The 27,026-nt window shown below is 35.9% G+C and overlaps 1 long non-coding RNA gene across 1 annotated transcript in view; it reads right to left on the bottom strand.

The window, feature by feature from the left end:
- LOC130849719 (uncharacterized) overlaps positions 1-24,673 on the bottom strand; it is a 176,662-nt gene extending 151,989 nt beyond the window's left edge. The window contains exon 1 of the long non-coding RNA XR_009052786.1: positions 24,578-24,673. This is a non-coding gene — a long non-coding RNA (uncharacterized LOC130849719). The remainder of the gene's footprint in view (positions 1-24,577) is intronic.
- Between the last annotated feature and the right edge of the window lie 2,353 nt (positions 24,674-27,026).

Here is a 27,026-nt window from a genome sequence, read left to right as displayed (position 1 = left end):
ACACTCTTAAAATTCATATAGTTAATTCTGAGTCTTGATTTCTGGTAATTTAAGTCCTCCAAATTTGTTCTTCTGCAAGACTGTCTTAGCTAGTCTTTGACCTCTGTAATGCCATATGAATTTTAGGACAAACCTATCAACTTTCACTAAAAAGTGTTAGTATGTTGATTGGAATTGCATCACATTTGGGCAGAACTTATGGAATTATGATACCTAATATTTCAGTACAAAAATCTGATATAATCCTCTATTTATTTGAGTTAATCTTGAAATTGTCTCTGTGTTGATTTCTTTTTATACATGTGAATATATAAAATAACTTTTATTTTTATTATTAGGTATTTAAATTTTGTGACTTTTAAGATATATATTTTTATGAATTTCATATTCTACTTTTTTACATAAAATAAATTTATTTCTAGGAAGCTTGGTAATTCACTTATTAATTACAACAGTTTGTGTTTTCTTTTGAGTTTACTGCACACAAAAAGCATGTCAATTATGAACAATGACATTTATTTCTCCCTTTATCATATGTATACCATTTGTTTATTTTACATTATTGTATAACTGGAAATGATGATCAAATGTTGACTATATGTGATGACAGCAAAAAGTGAGTTAGAAGAAAAGTCTGATTTCAGAGGAAAACCCTTCAACTCATGATGTTTACTGTAGTATTTGTTTTGCTCGTCACTATTGTTAGTTATCCTTTATTATGTTAAGGAAGTTCTCACCTATTCCTGCTTTGACATTTTTATTATAAAAATTCTTAACTTATTTATTTTCCTGCATCTATTAAGATACTCCTATGACTCTTTGTATTATTTTCTCACAGTGGTAAATCATCTTGAACACTGTCTAATATAAAGCAATTTTACATTCTTAATTTGGACTGGTAACAGTTATTTAAGATTTGTGCATCAAGGTTCATGCAAGTTATTGGCCTGAATTTTTCCTTTCTTGTAATAATTTTGACAGTTTTAAGAATCAAAAATATATGTGTCTCAAAAAGTGAGGTCAGAGAGAAAAAGATGGCAGCGAAGTAGAGAGACGTGGAGTGCATCCCTCTCCACAGATGCATTGGGAATGCACGGAAGGACGCAGTCATTCCCACAGAGAACCAGCTGAACACCAGCAGACGGCCTCGGACACCAGAAAGGGCTGCGGGGAGCCCAACATAGCCGGTAGGGAGGCATCTACGAGGGCTCAAAGAGGGTGAAGCGGCGGAGCTGTGGCAGACGGGAGGGAGTGAGAAACATACGGAGGGTCCGCAGCGCAGCTCAGCGTTCCCGGACCGAGACATCGATCCGCGGCTGAACGGAGGGTCCAGGAGCGGGAGCGTGGGAACCGGAGAGCTGGTTCAGGTGCCTCTGCAACAGGCAGTGGAGAGACGCCCTGCGGGCCACCTAAGGCGCTCAGGGATAACAAGCACCCTCAGGCGCTCGGGCGGGGCCACATTAAAACTCCTTGCAACGCCAGCAGCAGGGAGGCTGCGGAGAGAAAAAAAAAAATACAGCATCAAAAAGAAAAAACCCCGAGAGAGGCCCAACTCTAAGACTTTCTGTGTACGCCTGAGCCACCAGCGCCCTCTGCAACAGGCACCTCCAAGCCTGACTGAAACAACAGTGTGCCACTGCTCACTCACTCCCAGGAGAAGGAGCCACTATTGTACCCTCTCCCTCCCCACACACCGAGGCTTACAGACAAACAATAAAGGAACCTCTGCTGGTCACAGAATAATGCAAAAACAAAACCCAAGGCAAGGAGAAGGACACTTACAGCTGAGACGCTAAGGAAACAGAAATAGTAGTATCAATACCTATTGAACTGGTCCATTCTGGGATCAGTTCTGGATTTTTTTTTTTTTTTTTCTTTCTCTCTCTCTCTTTTTTTTTTTTTTTTTTTTTTTTGATTTATTAAATACGATCTTAGCCCTAAGGGATCTACAAGTTTTACAACATAATTTTTTAAGGATATCTTTTATTCTTTTTTTTTTTTTTTTGCCTTTTTATATACATCTATATCTAGCTAAGTTTTTGGTAGTACGGACAAAATATCTTTCATACTTTCCTTTCATCCCTTTCTTTTATACACTTCTATTCCTTTCTTTTTATTTGCATATTTCCAACCACATTACGCTCTTCTGTTCCCCTTTCTTCCAGCCATTTTAAGTGTATTTTATCTTAACATACTTATAAGCAACACGATCGGTCTGCTCAGACTCCTTGCTCTATTCTCCAGATGATGCACTGCCTTGGTATTAATATTAGGCTTTTGTCTTTATCTTAGTTCTTAGTACAGCTGTCTAATTACATTCTGAGAATCTCCATTCTCTCTGGTGGTACTCCAGCTCATTTCTATATTTGATCCTAGCTTACAAAATCTCCCTGGATTGATGTTTGTATGTGTAGGGTGTTATTTGTTGTTTGTTTGCTTTTTCTTTTGTCTCTGATTTGTTCTGTTTCAGTTGTCAATTTCTGCTGGGTTTCTCTTTGAATATCTGATAGCACACTGGGGCTCTGTCAGGTCTTTCTAGAGCCTTATGTCCTAACGGATTCAGTAATTGTGTGTCTTATACATGTATGTGTTTCCTAGACTGAATATTCGTTTAATCCAATACTTGGACATTAGTCTGAGGCTTGGACAGTCTTCTATAAACACCTCTATTGCCAGGACAAGCAACCCCAAAAGTTTGGACGACCATGAGGAAACAAAGAAACCCCATGCAGGCAAAGGAGCAGGAAAAAAACCCACAAGACCAAATAAATGAGGAGGAAATAGGAAAAATGCCTGAAAAAGAATTTAGAGTAATGATAGTAAAAATGATACAAAATCTCGATAACAAAATAGAGAAAGTACAAGAAACAGTTCATAAGAACTCAGAAAAACAAACAGCAATGGATAACAAAATAACTGAAATAAAAAATACTCTAGATGCTATAACCAGCAGAATGACTGAGGCAGAAGAACGAATAAGTGAGTTGGAAGATAGAATGGGAGAAATAAATGCCACAGAGCAGGAAAAAGAAAAAAAAATAAAAAGACTAGAAGACAGCCTCAGAGACCTCAGTGATAATCTTAAACGTACCAACATTCGAATTATAGGCATCCCAGAAGAAGAAGAAAACAAGAAAGGATCTCAGAAAATATTTGAAGAGGTTATAGTGGAAAACTTCCCCAACATGGGAAAGGAAATAATTCACCAAGTCCAAAAAGCACAAAGAGTCCCATACAGAATAAACCCAAGGAGAAATACACCAAGACACATATTAATCAAACTAACGACGATTAAACAGAAAGAAAAACTATTAAAAGCAGCAAGAGAAAAGCAACAAACAACACATAAGGGAAAACCCATCAGGATAACAGCTGACCTTTCTACAGAAACTCTGCAGGCCAGAAGGGAATGGCAGGATATCCTGAAAGTCCTGAAAGAGAGAAACCTACAGCCAAGAATCCTCTACCCAGCAAGAATCTCATTCAGATTTGAGGGAGAAATCAAAAGCTTTACAGACAAGCAAAAGTGAAGAGAATTCAGCATCACCAAACCAGCCTTACAACAAGTGCTAAAGGAACTTCTCTAAGTAGGAAACACAAGAAAAGGAAAACACCTACAAATACAAACCCAAAACAATTAAGAAAATGGTAATTGGAACACACATGTCAATAATCACCTTAAATGTAAATGGATTAAATGCTCCAACCAAAAGACACAGACTGGCTGAATGGATACAAAAACAAGACCCTTCTATATGCTGCCTACAAGAAACCCACTTCAGACCAAGGGATACATATAGACTGAAAGTGAAGGGATGGAAAAAGAGATTCCATGCAAATGGAAGTCAAAAGAAAGCTGGAGTAGCAATACTCATATCAGACAAATTAGACTTGAAAGTAAAGACTATTACAAGAGACAAGGAAGGACACTACATAATGATCAAGGGATCCATCCAAGAAAAACATATCACAATGGTAAATATCTATGCCCCCAATATAGGAGCACCTCAATACATAAGGCAAATGCTAACAGCTATAAAAGGGGACATCGACAGTAACACAATAATAGTGGGAGACTTGAACACCCCACTTACATCAATGGACAGATCATCCAATCAGAAAATAAATAAAGACACACAAGCTTTAAATGACACATTAGACCATCTCGACTTCATTGATATTTATAGGACATTCCATCCAAAAACGACAGACTACACTTTCTTCTCAAGTGCACACAGAACATTTTCCAGGATAGATCACATCTTGGCTCACAAATCAAACCTCAGCAAATTCAAGAAAATTGAAATCATATCAAGCATCTTCTCAGACCACAACGCCATGAGACTAGATATCAATTACAGGAAAAAAACTGCAAAAAATACAAACACATGGCGGCTAAACAATTCACTCCTAAACAACCAAGGAATCACTACAGAAATCAAAGAGGAAATCAAAAAATATCTAGAAACAAATGACAACGAAAACACAACAACCCAAAACCTATGGGACGCAGCAAAAGCAGTTCTAAGAGGGAAGTTTATAGCAATACAGTCCTACCTTAAGAAACAAGAAAATGATCGAATAAACAACCTAACCTTACACCTCAGACAACTAGAGAAAGAAGAACAAAGAAACCCCAAAGTGAGCAGAAGGAAATAAATCATAAAGATTAGAGCAGAAATAAATGAAAAAGAAAGGAAAGAAACCATAAGAAAAATAAATGAAACTAAAAGCTGGTTCTTTGAGAAGATTAACAAAATTGATAAACCATTAGCCAGACTCATCAAGAAAAAAAAGGGAGAAGATGCAAATCAACAGAATTAGAAATGAAAAAGAAGTCACAACGGACACCTCAGAAAAACAAAACATCATGAGAGACTACTACAAGCAACTATATGCCAATCAATTGGATAACCTGGAAGAAATGGATACATTCTTAGAAAAATACAATCTTCCAAGACTGAACCAGGAAGAAATAGAAACCATGAACAGACCAATCACAAGTACAGAAATTGAGGCAGTGATTAAAAATCTCCCAACACACAAAAGCCCAGGACCAGATGGATTCACAGGCGAATTTTATCAAACATTTCGAGAAGAGTTAACACCTATCCTTCTCAAACTCTTCCAAAATATTGCAGAAGGCGGAGCACACCCAAACTCATTCTACGAGGCTACCATCACCCTGATACCAAAACCAGGCAAAGATGTCACAAAAAAAGAAAACTACAGACCAATATCACTGATGAATATAGATGCAAAAATCCTCAACAAAATACTAGCTAACAGACTGCAACAGCACATTAAAAAATCATACACCACGATCAAGTGGGGTTTATCCCTGGGATGCAAGGATTCTTCAATATATGCAAATCAATCAACGTGATACATCATATCAACAAATTGAAGGATAAAAACCATATGATCATTTCAATAGATGCAGAAAAAGCTTTTGACAAAGTTCAACATCCATTTATGATAAAAGCTCTCCAGAAAATGGGCATAGAAGGAAATTACCTCAACAGAATAAAAGCCATATATGACAAACCAAAAGCCAACATTGTTCTCAATGGAGAAAAACTGGAAGAATTCCCTCTAAGAATAGGAACAAGACAAGGGTGTCCACTCTCACCACTGTTATTCAACATAGTTTTGGAAGTGTTAGCCACAGCAATCAGAGAAGAAAAAGAAATTAAAGGAATCCAAATTGGAAAAGAAGAAGTCAAATTGTCACTCTTTGCAGATGACATGATATTATATATAGAAAACCCTAAAGACTCTACCAGAAAACTGCTAGCACTCATTGATGAGTTTAGTAAAGTAGCAGGATACAAAATTAATGCACAGAAATCTCTTGCATTCCTATACACTAACAACGGAAGAGCAGAAAGAGAAATTCAGGAAACTCTCCCATTCACCATTGCAACCAAAAGAATCAAATACCTAGGAATAAACCTGCCTAAGGAGGCAAAAGATCTGTATGCAGAAAACTTTAAGACATTGATGAAAGAAATCAAAGATGACACAAACAGATGGAGGGACATACCATGTTCCTGGATTGGAAGAATCAACATCGTGAAAATGACTGTACTACCCAAAGCAATTTACAGATTCAATGCAATCCCGATCAAATTACCAATGGCATTTTTCACAGAACTAGAGCAAGAAATCTTACGATTTGTATGGAAACGCAAAAGACCCCGAATAGCCAAAGCAATCTTGAGAAGGAAAAATGGAGTTGGTGGAATCAGGCTTCCTGACTTCAAACTATACTACAAGGCCATAGTGATCAAGACAGTATGGTACTGGCACAAAAACAGTAAGGAAGATCAATGGAATAGAATAGAGAACTCAGAAGTAAGCCCAAACACATATGGGCACCTTATCTTTGACAAAGGAGGCACGAGTATACAATGGAAAAAAGACAGCCTCTTCAATAAGTGGTGCTGGGAAAATTGGACAGCAACATGTAAAAGAATGAAATGAGAACACTTCCTAACACCATACACGAAAATAAACTCCAAATGGATTAAAGACCTACATGTAAGGCCAGACATGATAAAACTCCTAGAGGAAAACATAGGCAGAACACTCTTTGACATACATCAAAGCAAGATCCTTTTTGACTCACCTCCTAGAATCATGGAAATAAAATCAAGAATAAACAAATGGGACCTCATGAAACTTAAAAGCTTTTGCACAGTGAAAGAAACCATACTCAAGACAAGAAGGCAACCCTCACAATGGGAAAAAATAATTGCCTATGAAACAACGGACAAAGGATTAACCTCCAAAATATACAAGCAGCTCATGCAGCTTCATACCAAAAAAGCAAACAACCCAATCCACAAATGGGCAGAAGACCTAAATAGACATTTCTCCAAAGAAGACATACAGATGGCCAACAAACACATGAAAAGATGCTCAACATCACTCATCATCAGAGAAATGCAAGTCAAAGCCACAATGAGGTATCACCTCACACCAATCAGAATGGCCATCATCACAAAGTCTGGAAACCACAAATGTTGGAGAAGGTGTGGAGAAAAGGGAACTCTCCTGCACTGTTGGTGGGACTGTAAGTTGGTACAGCCACTATGGAAAACAATTTGGAGGTTCCTTAAAAAACTACAAATAGAACTACCATATGATCCAGTCATCCCACTCCTGGGCATATACCCAAAGAAAACCATAATCCCAAAAGAAACTTGTACCATAATGTTTATTGCAGCACTCTTTACAATAGCCAGGACACAGAAGCAACCTAAATGCCCATCAGCAAATGAATGGATACAGAAGATGTGGCATATATATACAATGGAATATTACTCAGCTATAAAAAGAGATGAGATGGAGCTATATGTAATGAGGTGGATAGAACTACAATCTGTCATACAGAGTGAAGTAAGTCAGAAAGAGAAGGAGAAATATTGTATGCTAACTCACATATACGGAATCTAAAAATGGTACTGATGAACTCAGTGACAAGAACAAGGAAGCAGATACAGAGAATGGACTGGAGAACTCGAGGTATGGGAGGGGGCGGGGGGTGAAGGGGAAACTGAGAAGAAGCGAGAGAGTAGCACAGGCATATATATACTACCAACTGTAAAATAGTCAATGGGAAGTTGTTGTATAACAAAGGGAGTCCAACTCAAGGATGGAAGATGCCTTAGAGGACTGGGGCAGGGAGGGTGGGGGGGACTTGAGGGGGGGGCGTCAAGGAAGGGAGGGAATACGGGGATATGTGTATAAAAACAGTTGATTGAACCTGGTGTACCCCCCCAAAAAATAAAAATAAATAAAAAAAAATAAAAAAGATATGACAGTTAACAATGTTAAAAAAAAAAGTGAGGTCAGAATTATTCATCCAATAAGGAATCTGTCCAAGATAAGCAGAAAAAGAAGAAATAAGGAAAAAAGTAATAGTTGTTTTTAAACCAAGAAAGTTTATTTTCTCTAAGACATTAAGTTGTCTTAATATTGATAAAATTTAAGTTAATGAGGATAAATTTTGTATATTTATATTACTGAAACTGCCTATCTGACCAATTTATTTTAAGAGGCACATTGCAACATCTGGCAAATCTGGTTATACCTATGCACAATTTGAGAAGGGAACTGGACCACAGTGTACATTCTTAGCAAAATATTTAATATGTCCTTTGGGCATACTTAAATTTAGTAATGTCCTGATAAATTTCAGATGTATTTAGAGCAACATCTAAAAGACAATCATATATAGGCATACCTTAGAGATATTGTGGATTTGGTTCCAGACCACCATAATAAGTGAACACAGCAACAAAGCTGTTTCCCCGTGAACATAAAAGTTATGTTTATACCTTACTGTAGTCTATTAAGCTTGTAGTAACACTATGTCTAAAAATTGTTTTAATTACTTGAAAAATACTTTACTGCTAAAAATGCTAACCATCATCTGACAATGTAAAGTCTCCACAAACTTTCAATTTGTAAAAAATACAATTATCTGTGAAGTGCAATAAAGCAAAGCACAATAAAATGAGGTATGCCTGTACATTACTGAGGTGCTGAACTGTGAATCCTATTAACCCTATGCTGAAACATAGAAAAAAATGCCAAGGATTAGTGTTATGAAGGTGTGGGCACAAGGTTTCTGAGGATACCATCTCCTCTCCTAAGTGAAAGCTATGCTTTTGCCCTAAGTGCAGAGTCTCAAGTAAAAAGGAAGAAATTTCATGTAATAGAGTTTGACTGAAGTATTCTACCTTCGAGGAAGAATGAAGTCTTCTCCTTCCTTTCCATTCACAAAGAAAGAATTCTCAACAACTAGGTCATACTGTAGAGCGCAGGGAACTATATTCAATATCCTGTTACAAACCATGGTGGAAAAGAATATGTGTGCATATATATGTGTATGTAGCTGAATCACTTTATCACTTTGTTGTCTACCAGTAACTAATACAACATTGTAAGTCAACTATACTTAGATAAAAAGTAAATTTAAAACAAAACAAAAAAATTCTCACATGGATCATAGCATGAAGGTTGTTCTCCAGTACTAGGCCTGGGATCCTCAAAGAGAGGAGTATGTTTCTGGCTTGACTTGGGTGCTGTTTTGCAATGCAATGGTTCTTTGTAATGTTTTGTGTTGCTATTCTTTTAGATTCTTTCCCCAGTGAGGCTGTGTAGTCAGATAGCTTGGTACATCCTCTTTTTCCTCTTTAAACATTAAATCTCCAAGTAGAAATGCAAGTTCTAGAGATAATACCTCAAGGAAAATATTATTTAAGTTTAGTTTTACATCATTCTTATTCTAAAGGACAAATATATTCCTCATAGTTTAACAACAATCTCAGTGAAAATCAGGAAAAAATGGAAATACATAGCAATTTGGGGCTAAAACCCCAGGAAGTAATCATCAATGAATTTAATTCAGTGCTAGAAATATTTATCAGGTGTCTAGGTTTGTTGGAAGTTTCTTAGGTGTCTAAGACTTAGGAATATTGCTCATTTTTCAAATATTTTTCTATCAGACATATAGCTAACAACTTGTATTAATTTAATTATAAAGTACTGTACAATATATTGAGTACTACCAAAAAGTAAGAAATAAAATGATCAATGAAATTTAAGGAAGAAGAGAGTAAAACAGGAAACAAGAATTAAAAAGGAAAGTTGACTTAAGAAGAAATCTGAGCCACAGAGGGAAACAGCTCCACCCACCAGAGGGCTGGCAGCAGCCCTGCACCCTCCATGCCACATAGTCATGCAGGGGCCGAGCCCCACACTGCAGCAGGTCCACAACAGCCACACAACATGAAGTCAGGCAGTCAACCCTGTGTGAAGCCTACCCTGCCCCACAGTGGGCCTACAGCCACTGCATAAGGCAGGTCCTCGCAATCAGCCAGGACAGAGACCAGTGCTGGCTAACAGCACACCCACAGTAGATGGCCCCACCAGAAGAGAAGGACACACACAGCTCACACAGAGGGCACTCCTAGAACATATGGCTCTGGGGACCAGAAGGGAGCATGTTGCTGGGCTATACAAGACATCTCCTAAAGAAGGCCACTTCTCCAAGACCAGGAAATGCAAGTGACATGCCTAATACATATTTATTTATAAATAAACAGAAAGTTAAGCCAAATGAGGAAACAGAAAAGCATGTTACAAATGAAGGGGCAAAAGAAAACCTCAGAGAAAGAACTAAACAAAGTAGAGATAAGCAATCTATTCAATAAAGAGTTCAAGCTAATGAACATAAAGGTACCCAATGAACACAGAAGAATGGATGAACACTCACAATTTCAACAAACAGGAAATATAAAGAGATATATTATAGACATACTGAGCTGCAGAATAAAATATCTGAAATAAAAAAAATACACTAGAAGGAATCAGCAGATTAGATGAAACAGAGAAACATATCAGTGATTTGGAAGACAGAGTAGTGGAAATCACCCAAGCTGAATAGAAAACAGAAAAATGCATTTAAAACAAAATGAAGATCGTTTAAGAGACCTCTGGGACAATATCAAGCAGAGAAAGAGGCAGAAAACTTATTTGAAGTAATAACAGCTGAAAATTTCCCTAACCTAGAGAAGGAAATATTTATCCAGGCTCAGGAAGCACAGGGAGTAGCAAACAAGATAAGGCAAAAAGTTCCATACCAATTATAATTAAAATGGTAAAAATAAAAGATAAAAAGAGAATCTTAAAGCAATAAGAGAAAAGCAACTAGTTACAAGGGAACTCCCATAAGACAATCAGATCAGATGGCTTTTCAGCAGAAATTATGCAGGCCAGAAAGGAGTGGCATGACATAATAAAAGTGATGAAAGGAAAAAATCTACAAGAAAGAATATTCTACCTGTCACATTTATTCAGATTTGAAGGAGAGATAAAGAGTTTTACAGATAAGCAAAAGCTCAAATAGTTTAGCACCACTATGCCAGCTCTACAAGAAATGTTCAAAGAACTTCTCTAAGTGGAAAATAAAAGACCACAACCAGAATTGTGTAAATTATGAAAGGAAAAATCTCATTGGTAAAAGTAAATATGAAGTGAAGGTAGTAGATCAACCACTCATAAAACTAGTAGAAAGGTTAAAAGTCAAGAGGCATAAAATTATCTATACCCATGATAAGTAGTTAAGGGATGCATAAAACAAAAATGTAAAATATGACATCAAAAACATCAAATGTGTGGGGTGGAGTGAAAATGCAGGATTGTTAGAATATGTTCAAATTGAAAAGATCATCAGCTTAAAATAATCATATATAAATATAGGTTGTCATATGGGAACCTCATGGTAACCACCAACCAAGAACTTATAGTAGATACAGATGCAAAAAAAGAGAAAGAATCCAAATATAATACTAAGGATAGTCATAAAGTTACAAGGAAAGATGACAAAGAAGCAAGAAATGAAAAAGAACTACAAAAACAGAAAACAATGAACAAAATGACAATAAGCAGGTACCTATCAATAATGACTTTAAATGTAAATGGACTAAATGCTCCAATCAAAAGACATAGAGTGGCTGACTGGATACAAAAACCAAGACCCATAAATATGCTGCCTACAAGAGACTCACTTTAGATCTAAAGACACACACAGACTGAAAGAGAGGGGAGGGGAAAAGTATTCCATGCAAATGTAAACAAAAAGAAAGTTGAGGTAGCAATACTTACATCAGACAAAACAGACTTTAAAACAAATATTGTAACAAGAGACAAAGAAGGATATTACATAATGATAAAGGGAACAATTAAACAAGAAGGTATAACAATTATATATATCTATGCACCCAACATACAAACATCTAAATACAAAAATCAAATATTACCAGTCATAAAGGAAGAAACTGACAGTAATACAATAACAGTATGGGACTTTAACAGCCCATTTTTATCAATGGACAGATCATACAGATAGCAAATCAGAAGGGAAAGACTCCTATTAAATAGCACATTAGTTTAGATGAGATTAATATATATATATAGCACATTTCATCCAAAAACAGCAGAATATATTCTTTTCAAGTGCACATGAAATATTCTTCAGGATAAATCACATGTTATGCCTCAAAACAAGAAGACAGAAATTTTAAGAAAATTAAAAGCACAACAAGCATCTTTTCTGACCACAATGGTATGATATGCAGTAGATATGAACTCTAAGAAAAAAACTGCAAAAAACATGAAAGACATGGATGCTAACCAACATGCTACTAAACAAACAAGGGTCACTGAAGAAAGAGGAGGAAATCAAATAATTTTTACCTGGAGACAAATAAAAAGGTAAACATAATGGTCCAATATCTATGGATGTAGCAAAAGCAGGTCTAAGATGGAAGTTTATGGAAATACAGGCCTACCTCAAGACATAAGAAGAAAATCTCAAATAAGAAATTTAACATTACACCCAAAGAAACTAGAAAAAGAACAAACAAAAGCCAAAGTTAGTAGAAGGAAAGAAATAATAAAGAATAGAAATAAAGGAAATAAAGACAAAAAAATAGAAAAGATGATGAAACTAAGAGCTGCTTCTTTGAAAAGATAAACAAAATTGTTAAGCAGCTAGACCCATCAAGAAAAAAAAAATATGAAGGGCTCAAATAAATAAAATTAGGAACAAAAAAAGAGAAGTCACACCACAGAAATATAAAAATATTATGATATTACGGTGAACAATTATACACCCAGTAAAATAGACAACCTAGAATAAATGGATAAATTCCTAGAAATGTACCATCTCCCAAGACTGAATCAGGAAGAAACAGAAAATTAGAACACATCAATTACTATTAATGAAATCAAATAAATAATAATAGAACTCCCAAGGTACAAAAGTCCAGGACCAGACAGCTTCACAGGTGAATTTTATTAAACATTTAAAGATATGTTAACACCTGTCCTTCTCAAACTATTTCAAAAAAATCAAAAAGAATGGAAAACTTCAGAACTCACACACATTACAGGCCAACATCACTGATGAATACAGATGCAAATAGCCTCAACAAAATATTAGCAAACTTAATTCAATATATTAAAAAGACCATACACAATGATCAAGTAGGATTTATCCCAGAGATGCAAGGAAGGCTCAACATCTCCAAATCAATCAATGTAACACACCACACTAATCAACTGAAGAATTAAAAAAATATGAAAATATATGATCATCTCAATAGATGGAGGAAAAGAATTTAATAAAGTTCAACATACATTCATGATAAAAACTCTCAACAAAGTGGGTATAGAGGAAACATATCTCAACATAATAAAGACCATATTTGACAAACCCACAGCCAATATCATACTCAACAGTGAAAAGCTGAAAGCATTTCCTTGAAGATCAATAACAAGACAAGAATGCCCATTCTTGCCATTTTTATTAAACACAGTGTATAAACATAGGGTTGGAAGTTCTACCCATAGCAATCAGATAAGAAAAGAAATAAAAGGAATCCAAACTGGAAAGAAAGTAGTAAAACTGTCACTGTTTATAGATGACATGTTACTATATATAGTATCCTAAAGATGCCACCAAAAACTATTAGAACTAATAAATTCAATAAAGTTGCAGAATACAAAATTAACATGCAGAAATCTTTCATATTCTATTCATTAATAGTGAACTATCAGGAAGAGAAATCAAGAAAACAATCCAATTTACATTTGCATCAAAAAGAATAAAATACCTAAAAATAAATCTAGCCAAAGAAATAAAAAAAGTTTACTCTGAAAAATGTAAGACACTGAAGAAATAAATTGCATGTAACACAAACAAATGAAAAGATACATTATGCTCATGGACTGGAAGAATTATAATAAAAATGATCATACTACCCAAGGAAATCTACATGATGTAATGCAATCCCTATCAAAATACCAGTGGTATTTTTCACAGAACTAGAATCAATAATTCTAAAATTTGAATGGAGACACAAAAGACCTCAAATAACCAAAGCTATTCTTTCTAATCTTGAAAAAGAAGAACAAAGGTGGACATATCACATTTCCTGATTTCAAACTATACTACAAAGATATAGTAATCAAAACATTATGGTATTGCCACAAAAACCAACACATAGATGAATGGAACAGAATAAAGACCCCCCACATAATCCCATGCTTATATGGTCAATTAATCTATCACAAAGTAGGCAAGAATATACAACAGGGAAAAGATAGCCTCTTCAATAAATGGTGTTGGGAAAACCAAACAGCTACATAAAAAATAATCAAACTGGAATTCTTTCTCACACTATATGCAAAAACAAGCTCAAAATGAATTAAAAACTTAAATGTAAGACCTGAAACCATAAAACTCCTAGAAGAAAACATAGGTTGTATGCTTCTTTTTTTTTTAATAAATTTATTTATTTACTTATTTTATTTATTTATTTGCTGCGTTGGGTCTTCATTGCTGCACACGGGCTTTCTCTAGTTGCTGCGAGCGGGGCCTACTCTTCATTGTGGTGCGCGGGCTCCTCATTGTAGTGGCTTCTCTTGTGGAGCACGGGCCCTAGGTGTGTGGGCTTCAACAGTTGTGGCTCACAGGCTCTAGAGCACAGGCTCAATAGTTATGGCACATGGGCTTAGTTGCTCCGTGGTATGTGGAATCTTCCCAGGGCAGGGCTCAAACCCATGCCCCTGCATTGGCAGGCGGATTCTTTACCACTGCGCCACCTAGGAAGTCTGGTTGTATGCTTCTTAACATTTCTCTTAGCAATATTTTTTGGATATGTCTCCTCGAGTGAGGGAAAGAAAAGAAAAAAATAAACAAATGGGACTATATCAAACTAAAAGTATTTGCACAATAAGGGAAACTATCAAGAAGAAAAGGCAGGTTACTGAATGAGAGAAGATATTTGCAGACAATATACCCCGTAAAGGGTTAATATCCAAAATATACAAAGAACTCATGCAACTCAACATCAAATAAACAAACCACCAAATTAAAAAATGTCCAGAGGATCTGAATAGACATTTTTCAAAGGAAGACACAGAGATGACAGACAGACATATGAAAAGATTCTCAAGATCACTAATCATCAGAGAAATACAAATCAAAACCACAATGAGACACCACTTCACATATGTCAGAATGGCTATCATCAAAAAGACAAGAAAGAACAAGTGTTGGTGAGGATGTAGAGAAAAGGAAACCCTCAACCCTCATGTACTGTTGGTTGGAATGTGATTTGGTGCAGCCACTATTGGAGAGCAATGTGGAGCCTCCTCAAACAATTAAAAATGGAACTGCCTCATGATCCATCAATTCAACTTCTGGGTATCGACCTGAAGAAAACAAAAACACTAATTTGAAAAGACATATTCAATTCAATGTTCACTGCAGCATAATTTACAGTAGCCAAGATATGGAAGTAACCTAAGTGTCCACTGACAGATAAATAGATAAACAAAATGTGAGATTAGATAGACAGATAGTTGGAAAGACAGATATACACACACACATACATACACACACACAATGGAATATTACTGAGCCATGAAGTAAGTTAAGTCTTGCCATTTGTGACAACATAGATGGATCTAGAAGGTATTATGAATGCTAAGGGAAATAAGTCAGACAGAGAAAGGAAAATACTACATGATCTCTGTTACATGTGGAATCTAAAAACAAAATAAATGAATAAACAAAACAAATGGAAAACAGACTCACAGATACAGAGAACAAACTGATGGTTGCCAGAAGGGAGATGGGTAGACAAAATAGGTGAAGTTGATTAAGAGATACAAACCTCCAGTTATAACATAAATAAGCCATGGGAATGTTATATACATCATAAGACATATGGTATATAATATTGTAATAACTTTATATGGGGACAGATAGTTACTAGACTTACCATGGTGATCGTTTCATAATATATGCAAATGTCAAATCACTATATAGTGCACACGAAACTAACAATACTGTACATCAACTATATTTCAATTAAAATTTTTATAAATGAGAAAGAAATGAGCTGGCAGGCCACAAAAACATGGAGGAATGATCAATGCATAATACCAAGTGCAAAAAGACAATCTGAAGAGGCTACATACTGTATGATTCCAACTACACGTGGAAAAGCCAAAACTATGGAGACAATAAAAAGATCAGTGATTGCTACAGATTTGGGGTATGGAAGGGAGAAGGATGAATACATAGAGCACAGAAGATTTTTAGGGAAAGTGAAACTACTCTGTATGATACTATAACAATAAATACATGACATTATACATTTGTCCAAACCCATAGAATATACAACCGCAAGAGGGAACCTTAATGCAAACTATGGACTTCTGATGGGAAAAAAAGAAGAAAAATGTTTATCAGTACTGTGTTAACTGCATTGTGCATCCTCTCAAGATTCCTGCATGAGAGAAACCATGTTCACACAAAGGATACCTCTGTTAAAGATGTTTATTTGCCATATGCGTGTGTGCACACACATACACACAAACATTCTCATTTATATTCTCAGTTACCAAGCCCATGTGGATTGTGCTCAACTCTACATGCAAAGAAGAAAATACAAGGGATAAGAGAGATGCAAAGTCACTGTCTGTGCTAATGCTATAAATTTTATCAAGTGCTCCCAGATTTTGATACATACTAGGACTGAACTTTTATACTGAGAACATGTTTATGACTACCAGGAATAATTAGCACATTTTTATTCTTGTGTTCATGAAGTTTGGGAAAGGGAAGGACTAGAATAATAGAAGAGAAAGGTCATCTCCCAATTCACAATGCAAAAAGTTCTTTGCTTATAGGATATAACCACCTTACCATTTATATATCCTCTGAAAAAGAGCATCTTCCAAATAGCTTGGTATCTCTTATTAGTAACTGTATACTCTACAACACATAACAGAGTACTCGCCAGCACTAGGCACTCATGAAATATTTTTGAATTAGGCACTGGCTAAAAGAAACAGAATGAATTAATGACACAAGAAAGTAAACATTTTCTGTGGAAAACAAAGTAATTTTTGTCTATTTTCAAATAATCAGAATAGCTCTGCTCTTGTTTTCATTCATTTGTAGTCTTTCCCTACTCTTTAACTGACTAATTCAATATTCTCTTTGCAGTCTCATTAAAATTTTGCTAGTAAAAATGGATAAAATAATATATTGAAATGTATTATTGCTCATAAAAGGAAATGTCTTAGTTTCTCTTAATAATTGCATTCTTTCCTACAATTCACATTCATTGAATATGGTCATAGAATTTTTTTTGACTTAATCAGCTTGCCAAAAAACAAATGGTCACTGAAAATGTCAGTTAAATCAGTTGCCTGTTTAAATTGATGAGTCAGTTCTGCTAAAATGGATATTCTACTACACAATTATTCATAGGGCTACATTTGTAGCCATAAAAGTACTAACTGAAAGCCAAAAAAAGTTACTAACTTTAAGAAAATGGCTCTTCCTGTATGAATGTGATGCTCTATTTATAATCAAATCTGATAAGATGTTAATTAGTTCCTTGATTTATTTCTGAGCTAGTTGATGCATAATAGAGTACAGTTTAATTCAGTAATCCTGTTTCTTGCAAGATAACTGTCAAAGCATATTATTCTAAGAAATTTGACTGAAGTTATAAGTAATACATAGAATTTTAAATTAAAATTAAAAAAATTTTACCTAACATATGTTATGCTGCCTTGGTTAAATCAGTATTGTAGGAACAGAAATCTGCACTTGTGTAGACTGATGGTTCTTCAAAGAAATGACCTAAGATGTCAAGAGAAACATTAGAGAATGGCAGTCTTCAAGGAAAACATCCCTGTGATTGCTCTCACATTGAGGTCCTTGCTCATCTTTCTCAGTTGAAGCAGCTTGGGAAGACTGCTGACAGGAAAAAAGGTACCGGTTCTGGAGTTCAGACCATCTAAAGAATTTGTTTTTGATACAACCATGTGGAAGGTAAAGTCCATGGTATGAGTGGGTGAGTAGACACTAGCAGTGAGAGTGTAACTTATCAGAACTTTCATAGTATTCTTCCAAGTGTTCTTATGAAACAAATTATGATGGCTTTACTTCAGCAGAAGAAAAGAAAACTGTGGAATGAGGACTTCCTTTATCTTTAACTAGGCATCCACTTTTCACCTACAATTCAAAGTGACAGGATAGAATTTGTGGAATCTCCTGAACACTGTAGCTCCCTAATAGAGTGCAGAAAGAAACACTCCTTCCAACATACTATACCCATTATAATTCATGGCAAATTTAAAAACTCTTACCTCTAGAGCCTCAATTTCTTTGTGTGTTAGTTCTGTTTTGTTTTAATGTTCCTTATATATCACTTTTCATTATGCCAATTAGAAATGTAGAAGAAAATGTATATCAGAAATACTTAAATATTTTAGATAGGACTCCCTAACTTGGTTTTTAGCACATCTTCTTAAGGAATATTCTTTCTTAGGATACTTTGTAAAATGAGTTTTACTTTTAGCATGTTAGATGTCATATGTTTAAAAAACTTGAATTTTTATGGAAAAATGTATAGTTGATTTCTATAAACAATTTAGTTCAAAACTTCAATTTTATTTGCTTAGTCAACAAATATTTATTAAACATGAACAACGAACCAGGCATTATTCTAATTTAGAACAGTGTTCTGTCCCAAAAAGCTAAATTACCATATAAAAAATAAGCAAACAATTATAATACAATGTAATAAGAACCATTATCCATATAGTAAAATATTTTTCAGAGGAAAATATAGCTGTCTCAAGGAAATAAGAAATATTAAATCATGGTTTGCTGAGTGAATGTACTCACATAGCTCATAAGAATTCAATTAAATCTTAAAGGATAAATGATAATTCCCATTAAGAAAACTAGGAATATCCCATAGAAAACAATCATAAGGAGAATGAATATATTAAATAGGTAGGTAGGTAGATAGATAGACAGATAAAACAGATAAATACACAGACAGACAGATAGATAGGTAGATAGATGTTGGGGAGGTGGAGCACAAACAGCTACGTATGCATCTCCAAGATTATACACTGAACAGTTCACTGGTTACTCAGTAAATGGTTCAGTTTACTTTAAAACCCATGTACTTCCGATTGAGACCTTGGATTCCTGCTTTTGAATGTGTTTTGGTGGGGATATAAGAGAAGAAAAAGGTATGATTCTGGATATAAAAGTCCATATCCAGGTAAATGATTTGCATTTATTCTCTAGAAAATAGGAACTGATGATCATTTTTATGCAATAAAATGACATAACCTGTTTTTCTTTTTTAAGTTATCACTAGAAGTATTTAGAATAGAGCAGAAGGGAGCAAAACCAGAAGCTAAAAGGTAAGATGATGAAGACCTCCCTGGTGGCACAGTGGTTAAGAATCCGCCTGCCAGTGCAGGGGACACAGGTTCAGGAAGATCCCACATGCCATGGAGCAACTAAGCCTGGGCACCACAACTACTGAGCCTGCGCTTTAGAGCCCACAAGCCACAACTACTGAAGACCATGCACCTAGAGTCTGTGCTCTGCAACAAGAGAAGGCACCGCAATGAGAAGCCTGCGCACCACAAGAGTCGTCCCCACTCTCCACAACTAAAGACAGCTTTTGTGCAGCAACGCAGCCAATTAATTAATTAATTAAAAAGATAAGATCATGACAGCTGTACAGAGGACTGTGGTCCTTATAGAAAGCAGATAATGAATTTCACTTAAGTTTCAGAGGTGCAACTGAAAGGACCTGGACATCTATTGAATTTAGGGAGATCAAACAATGTAAAGTATTTTTACAAAACTCTTTGTTTTTGCCTATACTGTTTCTTCACTTGGGAAATTCAACATTCAAGTTTTATCTCTTCTCTAAAGATACTGATGACCACTTAGTCCCCAATAATAAGTAATGGGGCACTGTTTTAAAAAGAAACATTTCTCCATTAGAGCACTTTTGCCACTGCTCTTCTGACTCCTTAAAGGCAGATATTTTTATGATTTTCAACTCTTTATTCCTACAATTTAGTATGGTGCATAGAAAATAAGAGTATACTCAATTTTTTGTCATGGATGAAATTTGAGTAAATGAAAAATTTCAATAATAAATGACTCTAAGAATTAAATGGGTGATGACACTATTACCTAAAAGATAAGGAGGAGAAATATGTTGTGGAGGACAGAGGTATTTATTTTTGCCTGTCACAAATATTTTGGAACATTAAAATAAAGACTTCAAATAAACAGTTGTGAATTCCACCTAGGATATTTGAAAATGCTTAGAGTGAAGATACAGATTTAGAAATCACCAACTCAAAGATAATATTTAAAGCCATGATGATTAAATGGGATAACTAAGGAAGAACATGTAAATCAACAAAAATAGGAGAGCTTCAGCAAAACCAATATAATGAAATAGACACAAGAGAAGATCCAGACTTAGAATAATGAATAGCAGTAATTAAAGACAAAAAGAGGAGACTAGCAAAACTATTGTCACAGAAGACAGGAGGAAAAAGGGATTCAGAAAAGAACACATGCTTTGTTATATTAAGACTTAGGGACAAAAAAACATATTTTCAATTATCAAACAAGAAAATAGGAATAAAGCACAATAGGATGTCATAAATTTTTAAATGATGATAGCTAAAAAATTAGAAGGTAAATTGTTCCCACTAGATATGTCATAAAAGCCATGCCCAAAGATATATTATTAGGATTATTGTGTTAGTATCCAACAGTTGTCCAAGTAAAGCCGGAGGTTTAAGCTGTGAGAGCACCTGGAGGAAAGAACAGGTATAAGAGTTTGGGAACCTACAAGTGTTCAAAATAAATGGATCCTGGACTCTTAAGAGTCTGAAAGCGAAATGGAAGCCATGTTATGAACGACCCTCTATTCTATGCCAAGGAGTTTTGGCTTAGCCCTAAAAGTTTTAGTAAACATTGACAGATTTTAAGCAGAGAAGCTACATGATCAGATTTTCACTTTATAAATACCACTATGACATAAACATGACAACTGAAAATATGGGATGCAGGAAGCAACTTTAGGAAGCTGACCCTCCTCTCAAGATAAGAAATCATGAAATTCAGAGCTAAGACAGTCAGCATGTAGAAACAATGCCAGCCTGTGGACTTGCAGAAGACAAAGCAAATTGTAAGATTTTAGGGATCTGTATAGATCCTCTGGCATGTCTCAATATCTCAGAGCTCCTAGGTTTTGAACAAAACTGTGAATCTTCTGCAAATTACTCTTCTACTTTTAATAAACAGATTTTGGCTTGCTGTTCATCCCTGGCTAAGAATCTAAAATTGGACAAATTGGTCTTTTCTTTATGAACTGGATATTACTTGATCCAGAAAGTCATAAATATGGAATGAGCAGCAACATTTCACCATCAAGTGGAAGCAATGTGTACAAATAGTCTTCACTTTGCGCAGTTTCAATCTGCACAAATTTTAGCTGCTGTGGTTTAGTTAAGTATCAGTCTTCCAAAAACACAGCTCAAATTTCAAGTACTATGGTATATTAACTTTGAGTAATTGTATGAAATACAATCTTCACTGCCAGCTCTGCAATGCACAAATCACTATATAAAATGTGCATTATGATCAGTGACCAATCATGTCACTTTTTTAAAAGTTTGATGATTGTTACTGTGTCTGTTACTTAGTTCATACTCAGACATGAAAGTAGTTATGTTGTAACCAGTAACAAACCTATGTGATCACAGACAAAAGTTGGTAATTAAAAAGGTAACCACCCAACAAAGATGAAAGTACAACAAAGTAAGGAAAAGTGATATTGCTAGAAGTAAAATTTGAATAGGACATAAATGGAGTTGTAGAAGAAACAGCTAATGTTGACACTACTGCCATTGGGAAAACTCTACATATGTGGAATTTGGAAAAAGTGAAATCACTGATATAAAAGAAGAAAGTGATGAAAAGGATGATGCTGTCCCTGCAGAAGTTCCACATTAAAGGGATTTTCACAGATATTTCACAATACTGAAAGTGCACAGGCGTCTGAGGAACATTCAAGCTGATTATCAGTGCTCCCAAGGCAGAGGCAGCCCCCATGGACAAATAAAAACAAAAATAAACAAATGGAACATAATAAAACTTACAAGCTTTTGCACAGTAAAGGAAACCTTAAACAAAACTAAAAGACAATCTATGGACTGGGAGAACGTATCTATGAACTATGTGACCTCAAGGGCTTAATTTCCAAAATACAGAAACAACTTATGCAACTCACAAAAAAAAAAAAAATCAAAAAATGTGCAGAAGACCTAAATAGACATTCCTCCAAAGAAGATATACAGATGGCCAACAGGCACATAAAAAGATGCTTAACATCACTAATTATTAGAGAAATGCAAATCAAAATTACAAGGAGGTATCACCTCACACTGGTCAGAATGGACATTATCAAAGTCTACAAATAATAAACGCTAGAGAAGGTGTGGAGAAAATTTACATTCCCTACAGTGTTAGTGGGAATGTAAATTGGTGCTGTCACTATGGGAAACAGCATGACGGTTCCTTAAAATCTAAAAACAGAGTTAGCATATGATCCAGCAATCCTACTCCTGGACATATGTCTGGAAAAGATGAAAATTTCAATTTGAACATTGCACCCCAATGTTCATAGCAACACTATTTATAATAGCCAAGACATGGAAGCAACCTAAGTGTCCATCAACAAATGACTGGATAAATAAGATGTGGTGTGTCTTATATATATATAAATACAATGAAATATTACTCATATATATAAATATAATGAAATATTACTCATGCATAAAAAAGAATGAAATAATGCCATTTGTAGCAACACAGATGGACCTAGAGATTATCATACTAAGTGACATAAGTCAGACAGAGAAAGACAAATATCATATGATATCATTTATATGTGGAATTTAAAAAATACAAATGAACTTATTTGGAAAACAGACTCACAGACATAGAAAAGAAATTTATGATTACCAAAGGGGAAAGGGAGGGAGGGATAAATTCAGAGTTAGAGATTAACAGATACACACCACCATATATGAAGCAGATAACAACAAAGACATGCTGTACTTTGCTGCACACCTGAAACTAATATCGTATTGTAGATCAATTACACTTCAATAAAAATTTAAAACTTTTAAAAGTGCCTAGGATAAAATTTTTGGAGTTGATACAAATTTAAAAAGAAGTATGACAATTCACCCATGTATTACAAAGATGCTCACTCCATATTGTAAGTTACTCAGCATTAAGAAGAATTTCAAACTATTCTTGGTGAGATTTTGCAAAGAAATAAAACTCTAATTTTCAATGTTTCTAATGTTTTAAACTACACTGTACTAATTACATATTAGTTTTACTACTTTTTCAGTTGCCTGTACTTTTCTAACCAACAGTAGAGAGTTTACAATGTTCTGACAAAAATGTAAAGGTCACAGGATAATTAAAACTTTTCAAGCTGATATATTCGCTTGCAAAGTTATGATTATTCTGTGACCTTTACATTTTTTTATTTAAATTTTTAAAACATTATATTTAAATTAAAAAAATTCAGCTTCTAATTATTTTTACAAGTCTGTACTGCCATGCAAAGATAACTAAGGACACAGAGCCTTCAGGAGTAAAAGTTTTGTCACCCCACCAGGTAAATAACCCCCAGCAGCTGAATCACTGACTGAAAGCAAAAGCATCATGAATAGAAAATAGAAGATCAAAGCAACAAATAGCAATTATTGCTTAATGTTATGTTCAGAAATGCAAACTGTAGCATATGCATACATTAACCAATTATTTCTTACACTCCCCCTATTTTTTATTTTCATAGAGTAAATCTTGGTGTTGGTTAACTTTACACATTGAGGTTAAAACATTCAGATGGAACTCAAAGAGGAATTAACATCAATCAGAGCTGAATATAGAGGTAAATGAACTTTGTGTTTAGCCTCTTTGAAAGGAGACAGTGTCTTATACAAGCGATCCTTCCATTGTTTTAAATGGAAAAATAATATTGTTACTGCATGCCACCTTGACTATGAAGAGAAAATCGTGATGTAATTAAAAGAAGTCACATAAACAGATACAGAGTAACTATGGGTAATTGTGTCGGTAATTTGCCTCTTTGCTATCAGCTCTCTGATCTTAGTCATTCTACAAAACTATCTGCCTGGGATGGGAGTGCAGAGTAGTATTTTTCTCCCTAACAATCTGTGACGCCTTTCTTTCTTTTACCTCCAACTTTTCCAAACAATTAAGATTCTGCTTTCCCAACCTCTCCGAACCCGGTGCTCAGGACATCAGGCGCCTGCAGGTAGCATGGCCGTCTGAACGTTGGCTAAGCCTGAAGCCACCCAAGAGGTGCTTTCCCTGGGTCAGGGTCAGGGCAGTGAGCTCCATACCTGACCCCGCCCCCAACACAGTGAGCGGGCCGGCCACTTCCCCTCTGAGGAGCTGGGCGTCGAGGCCCCAACCCCCCCCCCCCCCCCCACACACACACACGCTGGCACCTGCCAGCCCCAGAACCATAAACCCTGCTCATGGACCCGCCGGCCCACCTGCCCTCTGGCCACCAGCCACCCCTATACTCACCGTTTCTGCACGTCCTCTCCACGGCCCCTCGCAGATTCCGCTGACTATTGCTAGTCTGTCAGACCTGCACGCAGGCCGTGCCGGGGTCACCGGAAGTGTTCCCCAGGAAGTGCACCCCAGGAAGTGCACCGTCAGAGCCCTCGGTCCTTGAAGTGCCGGCCTGAGAGGCGCAACCAGCTGCAAGCTCCCAGCCAGAGAGGCAGGGTGAGCGCTTCCCTGACCCTCACTGCGCTAGGAGCGATTTCCTGACCTGCTGACCTCAGACATTCCGTTGAGGACAGCACCTCCTCACTGCTCATCTGAAAACAGGGGCGACGACCAGAACTTTCCAGCGGCCTGGGTCCTGGCTCAGGGAACCCAGAGGTAAGTGCGGCTGACCCAGGCCAGGCCCGCAGAATACAAACTCACTCTCGGGGCTGACAGGGCGCCTCACGTGTACTGGCTGACAACACTTCAGGCTGTGTATTGTATTGTTCAGTTTTGCATCTGCCCTTTAAAGGGACTACAATATAACAAAGAATGGAGTTGCTGTTGAAGGCAATACTCTTTCTTCTTTCTCTCTCTTCCCTTTCTTCACTGCCCCCAAAGGAAAAAAAAAAAACATTGACTGCCTTTTGAAAATCCATCTGAAAACAGCCCCTTCCACATTATGTGAAGAATCTCCTATATTATTGGACTAAAGGTTTAGAAATTTGAAAGGCTTAACAAGACCATACCAGAGGAGACAGAAATATAGTCGTCCTTCCAGAAAAATGATTGCTCCACATAACAGTCTTGAAATTTTCTGCAGCTGCCTATCAACATTTGAAATCTTTTCCCATTTAATAATAAAAATGATGATGAGATTTACCATGTTACAAGTGCATAATTTAATCAACATATAATCATTTATTTAACAACAGAAAGAAGCTATTATTATTATCATTACTATTATTACTATTTGCATTATACAGATGAAGAAGTTAAAGCCAGAGAGATGAGGAGACTTGCCCAGTACCAATACCACATGCTGTAGGTGACAGTCAGAATTGTAACACTTATAGTCTTACTTCAGAGCCTCATTCCTAACAGCTGCTATGTGGTTGCATGAGTAGCAACATTAGGGAAGACCACATGGCATCCAATCTTAATTTTGATTTATGATTCTAACCAGAGAACATCATTACCCTGTCTTGATAGTTAAATAAGGAGAGTATAGAATATTAAACATTGTTCTTTTGCACATTATTAGTAGACCGAAGGACAGAATTTGACTGTGAAATCTCTGGTCATCCTCAATTGTATAAATGACTTCAGAATAAACCAAGCACATGTTGACTCACTGGAAGAGATCAATAGTAACTGTATGGTGGAAATTACACCATTCAACGACCCATGTTACATCAATATCTGCAAAAGAGTTAGACAGTGCTGTACACTATCTCAGAAATGTTCTGCTGCAGCCCTAGAACTGCTCTTTAACTGAATCAGCTGGGAACAGAGTCAGCAGAGATGGTAAACAGCTCACACAGTCTCTGTCAGCAGATGATTTTATGTCATGTGCTAATGACACATGCAGCACAATTAGGAAAATAAGTATCTGGCTAAAATACTAATCTCATGAAATTGTATTAGTAAATACAAACCAAATAAATGCCTTGTCTGGGTGAATTTGGTGAATTGAACACAAGAGGTTGTTTCTAACAGTTCTTAAAGACCCACAAAAAATATAATTAAGAAAAAATATTTAAACATGCTGGGTCAAGGAGAATACAAAAAAAAAGGTATATCAGTATTGTCAATAAGGTTTTTTAGGAAGGAAGCAAAAGATTATTAGTACTTTACTTATCAAAGCAGAAAAGCTGAAATCTAAGTGTGGGTGTTTAGGAGAAGTGGGAATCATAAGAATTCAAGTCACAGAGCCTTGGGAAGGTTTAGCAATTGCATTCAACAGTCATAATACTTCTTAAAGTGAGACTGAGGGGGTAAACTTGACAAAAGTGAATTGGTTAAATATCTTCACAATAAGAAGTTAGACACTACTGTCTTCTCTCCCTCTCCACATCAAGAGTTAATTCCTCCATCTGCAGTCTAGTAAAATAGAGGGAGTTTATTTCCAAAAAGTTTGAAAGAGAAATTAGAAACCTGGTCAGGGGTATGAGAGTTCAAATGTAAAGCACAATAATGAACACAGACATACAATAGAAATCTACATAGTGAACAGGGAGACCTCCTGGTTTCCTTGCCCACTAGACTTCAAACATATTGTTAGCCAGGCTAATGTCCTTCCAGGAAGAAGATTGAAGAATTATTTTCTTAGGAAAATTGATTGGCCTGAGGAGAAAAGCTCTAGAAATAAAGACACCAATGGGGAGGAGTGGTTGCCAATGAAATGGTAGGATCCCTAGCCCTTAGATGTGATGGCGATTAAATAGTAGACACTTTTGGTACATACAAACATAAATCTCAA

This window comes from Hippopotamus amphibius, chromosome 3 (genome assembly GCF_030028045.1).
Source record: "Hippopotamus amphibius kiboko isolate mHipAmp2 chromosome 3, mHipAmp2.hap2, whole genome shotgun sequence".
Lineage (NCBI taxonomy): Eukaryota > Metazoa > Chordata > Mammalia > Artiodactyla > Hippopotamidae > Hippopotamus > Hippopotamus amphibius.
This window is presented reverse-complemented; position numbering and strand designations above follow the sequence as displayed.